We start from the raw sequence: 6,122 nt of genomic DNA on the forward strand, positions 1-6,122 counted from the left end.
ATTCTATGATTCTGTGATTCTATGAAAACTCATACACCAGATCTCCTGAAGCCAAACAGATACTTGTCTTGTTTTTTAAATTTTCTATTTATCATATCATCGTCCTAGACTTCTTCAGCTTTCTATAGCTTGATTTCAGTTTTACATTTCACCTTTTATGGTAAAAGCTGTCACTAAAGCAAAAATTCTCTCTGTTGAGATAACTTCTTAGCATAAGAAAAACATTGTCCAGGAGTTTTTCCATACCACCTATCTCCTTATATTTTTGGGAAGTTCAAAGAAGATGACAGTCCTCTCTGACCCTTCATTTTACACAGCATTCATTGATAAGCAAACTTTAACATTTGATTTATTAGTTTATGTTTCTATATCACTGTGTTCCTCACTGTTGTTTCTGAAAAAAAGGATATGGGTGGCCCAGTTTTCTAGCATCTGCCTTGATAGAGAGTGGGGGGAAAAAACCAACACAAACCTTGCAAAAATAATTTCTGTTTATTTATCTTCAGGTAAAGGATACATCCTCAGCTCTCTCCCAGACCCTTTGTGCTGCTCTGGCAACATGAAGAGCCAGAAAATCCTTATAACCGGTTATCTGGCATCCCCATTCAAAAAAAAAGAGATCCATCATACTGGATAATGGACGCTTTTCCTGCTCTAAACTGCACAGAACCCCCAGCTCAGACCTCATATGACCAAGTTTTATGGTCTGATAACTGTTCCACTCTTAATTATCCAGATTCTATTTGGTGACCACCGACACACACAGACAATAAGGCTGCAGGATGTTCAGCGCCTTCTTCACCTTGCCCTTTGCTGAAAGCTTCTTTTCAACCTCTGTGCCTAGGGGCAGGGTTCAAGGATTAAAGGAGATACTGGGAGCAAACAAGGACTGAGTCTAACGTCTCTTGAGAAATCCTGATGCCCACATATTCGCAGCACCTGAAGGGATGCATCGAAGGGTGCTGAGCAAGCTGGCTGACACCTTAGTACAGCTACTCCCTAACATCTTGGACAGGTCATGCAGCTTGAGGGAGCATCTTCTAATGACTACAGAAAGGCAAGTGTGGTATTCATCCTTAGAAGCGGCAAGAAGAGTGATCTACTGAACTACAAGCCAGCTAATGTCTTTTCAGCCCCAAGAAAATTTATGTAGTGAACCCTCAGAAATCTTTTTTTCAGGCCCACGAAGGTGGTGATGGTGGCAGGTAACAGACAGCACATATTTATGAAGAGTACAAGGGAGAGCAGCAGATGTCGTGTACTTCAACCTTCAGCAAAGGTTTGAACCTGTTCTCCTATGGTATTTTCATATACAGGTTCAGACCCTATGGTCTGAGTGGGGGGATAGCTACATGAGTAAAAAACTGGCTGGGTGGTCAGGTTTAGAGGCTGGTGATTAATGGCTTGTGCTCTACATGGAAGCCAGTTATGGGTGGCATTCCTCAAGAGTCTCTGCTGGGATCTATCCTGTTTTGCACCTTTTTCAGTGACCTGAAGGAGGAGATGGAGTGCATCTGCCTCAGCTTTGGACATAACGCTAAGGTGGGGGGCTTGTAGTCAAATACTTGTGGGCACAGTTGCATGACCTAAACAGGTGTGAGGAAGGGGATGACAGTGACCCTGTGAAACCCAATAAGGATGAATGCTGAGCTCCCCCCTGGAAGGCAGAGTCCTGCAGTGATCCAGGCTGGGTCCAGGGAACAGCTCTGGGGCAACAGCTAAGCAGCAAGTTGAGCAGGTGCCAGCCATGCACCCAGGCAGCAACAAGGGCCAGCAGCACCCTGGGTGGCACGGGCAGTACATGGCCCTAAGAGCCATCCACTGGAGGAATCATCTCCTCTTCTCTGTGTACAGATCACATAAGCAATACTGCCTCAAATGCAGGAAAAACATTGACAGACTGGTGGGAGTTGAAGGGAGGCAACTAAGATGGTGGGGCTGGACTATGGCCTGCAAGAAGAGGCTGTGGGACCAGGACTGGTTCAGCTGGAAGGAGGGATGGCTTTGGAGGCAGCCAAAGGCATCCCAGGCACTGATGCGAGGGGATGGAGGAGACAGTCAGGCTCTTGACAGTGGTGCATGAGGGGAGAGCAAGAGACAGCAGCACAAGCTAAAACAAGAGAGATTGAGTCTGGATATATGGAGAAGACTTTTCCCCACGAGGACAGCCCAGTAGTGGAGCAAAGGCCCAGGGAAGTTGGGTTGTCTCCATCCTTGGGGTTTTTCATACTCTGACTGGTTGAAGCCCTGAGCTGCCGGGTCTGTGCCACCCAGCTGAACCTGCTCCGGGCAGGGGCTGGGACTGGAGACCTTCCCAGGTCCCTTCCTATTTAAAATTTTCCAGTATTTTGTTTCACTGCTAACCTAGATGCTATCCCTTCTTTTTCTCTACTTAGACAGAGTACAGCCTTAGATTAGAAAGAAATCAAAACAATCAGGCCTTGATGAAACAAAAAGCATTAAGGAGCTTTCCAGGAAAGTTAACAAGTCTTACATCACTGCTTCAGTCACATTAACCAAAATGGATTTGAACGATGGGCTGTTCAATGGATAAAGAATTGGTTGGCTGGTCACAGCCAAAGGGTTGTGGGCAACGGCTCTATGTCTGGGTGGAGGCCAGTCACAAGTGGTGTCCCTCAAGGGTCTGTCTTGTGACTGGTGCTCTTCAACATCTTTATCAACAACATAGATGAGGGAATCGAGTGCACCCTCAGCAAATTTGCAGATGACACCAAGCTGTGTGATGCAGTCGATACAATAGAGGGAAGGGATGCCATCCAGAGGGACCTGGACAGGCTGGAGAAGAGGGGCCATGAGAAAATAATGAGGTTCAACAAGGCCAAGTGCAAGGCGTTGCACTGGGGCCAGGGCAATTGCAGGTATTTGTACAGACTACAAGAACTCTTTGAGAGCAGCCCTGCGGATGAAGGACTTGGGGGTCCTGGTGGACAAGAAGCTGGACATGAGCCAGCAGTGTGCGCTTGCAGCCCAGAAGGCCAACTATGTCCTGGGCTGCATTAAAAAAGGGGTGGCCAGCAGGGAGAGGGAGGTGATTGTCCCCCTCTACTCTGCTCCTGTGAGACCCCATCTGGAGCTCTTGGAACGAGTCCAGAGGAGGGCCACAAAGATGATCAGAGGGCTGGAGCACCTCTCCTATGAAGAAAGGTTGAGGGAACTGGGCTTGTTTAGCTTGGAGAAGAGAAGGCTCCAGGGAGACCTCATTGTGGCCTTCCAGTACTTGAAGGGAGCCTATAAACAGGAGGGGGAGTGACTACTTACAGGGGTTGATAGTGACAGGACAAGGGGGAATGGTTTTGAACTAAGAGAGGGGAGATTTAGATTGGATATTAGGCAGAAATTTTTCATGCAGAGGGTGGTGAGGCACTGGAACAAGTTGCCCAGAGAAGCTGTGGATGCCCCATCCCTGGAGGTGTTCAAGGACAGGCTGGATGGGGCCCTGGGCAGCCTGCTCTAGTGGTTGGCAACCCTGCTCACAGCAGGGGGGGGGAAACTAGATGATCTTTAAGGTCCTTTTCAACCCAGGCCATTCTGTGATTCTGTGAAGAAGGAGCAGTCAGTTCCTTCTGTTTCCTAAATTCCCCTTTTAAAATCACAGATTCATTCTTTATCCAAAGCTACCATAACACAAGTGTCAAAACCATTACTTACTCAAGCTTTCACAGTAATCATTGTGGTAGGACAGACAGGTTTTATATTTGATCTCCTTTAAAAAGTAACCATTAGAAGTTTACCATAGTGTTGGAGAGACTCAGTCAGTCATGACGATTCAGCAGCATGACAGGTTTCTCATACTACATACAAGTTTCTCCTGCACTAGAAGTTTAGTAGGAATCATGAGGGCTGCCCCAAAATTCCACCATTAAGACCCTGATCCTGCAAATAAACACCTCCCTGACATCCAAGTCTCATGAAGCAGACTGAAAACCACATGTATCTGTTTTCACAAGCTTGGGAGATTATACAGCATCATCAACTCTTTCCATAGATATTTTAAAATCAATTGCCATACAACAATGACACAGGCAAGTGAACCGAGTGAAGCATGCTGCTGAACTGGGACTGTTCAGCACAGAGAAGAGAAGGCTCAAGGGTGATCTCATCCATGTGTACAAATACCTGAAGGGAGGGTGTAAAACCAAAAGAATCAGGCTCATTCCAGTGGTGCTCAGTGACAAGAGGCAGTGGGCACAAACTGAAACAAAGAGGGTTCTCTCTGAACATCAGGAAACACTTTTTTTTCCTGTGAGGGTGACCAAGCACTGGTACAGGTTGCCCAGGGAGGCTGTGGAATTTCCATCCCTGGAGATATTAAAAAGCTGTCTGGGCATAGTCCTGGGCAACTGGGTCTAGGTGACCCTGCTTGAACATGGCGGTTGGATCAGGTGGTGCCTGGAAGTCCCTTCCAATCTCAACCATTCTATAAATCTGTGACCTCCATTCAGCTAGATGCCAAGTGATATCTTGCAGATATAGAAGCCTTCTTATCACTGGAAGAAGAGAGGGGAAGGTGAAAATTGTGCTAGCCTCTTACTACAGCAAAAGAACTGAAGCAGCAAAGTGGTGCAATACCTTGTTCAAGGTCACTCATGATATATGTGGCAAAACTAACCAATTGTTTGCTTCCTTCACAGCAATGAAGTTCCTTGAGATACGTGGTCCATTCGGAAGGCACAGGCACATAGATGCATGAGAGCAGATCACTCACAATAGCAAGTTTCCTTGCCTCTCAGCTACTTTCTGACTGTGCAGCATAGCAGTGAAAGGTGCAAGACAGCCATACTCTTTGCCAACAAAATCTCAAAAAATGCAAGTTTCTGAGTAATAGCACAGGTAGATTACTGAAGATAGGTGACTACACCATAGCATGACTTGTTAGAAGGAAACAAGTAGCCAGTCTGAGATAACTACTGGAGCAATATGTTATTCCTGCCAGGAAACACAACAAGGAATGCAGGCATACACCTGAAAAAGCTAGATCCTGTCCACGCTGAAAAAGAAGGCAAGGAATCAGTTACACCCAACAGTTTTACTACATCTACATGGGCTGGAGTTCTGCAAAGAAAGTCGTTAACACCACCAGTGTAAAAAAAGAAGATTCTCATCAGATAACAAATTTGGGTGAGATCTATGGACAACCGATTCTCACCAAAAATTATCGTATTTATAGGAGACTCCCTTAGCATTGGTCTCTTCAGTCTTTTAGGAGGTTATGACTACCAGAAAGACATTTTTCACCAAATGACAGTGAAGGTTACAGCCTCTCAAGGGACATCACCAGTCTAGCCACTAATAATGTAGGAGAGATATTTGGTAGCTGGTAAAACACTTTAGTGACTTACTTTTAGGAACCTTATGGCTAGCATGAGCAGATTACATGAACCATAAATTAATCAAATGACCCGCTTCTTCCCAAAGCACTGCAATAAAACTGACCTACAACTCCACAGGTTGTAGAGTGAAATTTCCTAATGGAAACTGAAGCCAAGAAAGATGAAAAGGATCTCTGACCAACTACAGTAAAACAAGATCTTCCAAACCTCCCTGGAGGTTCATCGTAACTCCAGTCTCTGTTTTGGTGTGCTAGTATTTTTTTTTTTGTCTTTTTTTTTTTTTTTCCATCCACCAGCGAAGCTGTCCCTTTCAAGGACATTTGGTCCAGGTGGAAGAGAGAAAGATTATACTGAGATATCAAAGTTCATCAAACTCATAATGAGTTTGATAATCCAAATTAGAGTCATCCATCCCATGCCAAGATGAGATTATATTGGCATACACAGAAGAAACCAACAGGACACTAGGTCAGCGAGTGAAAAAAATCTTTGTTATCTTCTCGAGAAACAGAAGTATCTTCTGCTGCTATAAGATTGCAAATGGACTGACTATAAGAAATCCCTACCAGAAAAATGTTGCAGTTTGTTTAATACCAGGATAACTCTCTCTGAAGTTGGTTCTCCAAGCTGAGAAGAATTCTGGCACCCAGTCAAGGTGGCTGACAAAACAGTATGAGCAAGATTTTCACAAGTTCCAAGGAGAGATCTAATATTGAAATAGTACAAAGTACTTAATCAAATTTCTTCTGTCAGATGATGTAATAGTAGGGA

This window comes from Pterocles gutturalis, unplaced genomic scaffold (genome assembly GCF_000699245.1).
Source record: "Pterocles gutturalis isolate BGI_N339 unplaced genomic scaffold, ASM69924v1 scaffold1570, whole genome shotgun sequence".
Classification (NCBI taxonomy): domain Eukaryota; kingdom Metazoa; phylum Chordata; class Aves; order Pterocliformes; family Pteroclidae; genus Pterocles; species Pterocles gutturalis.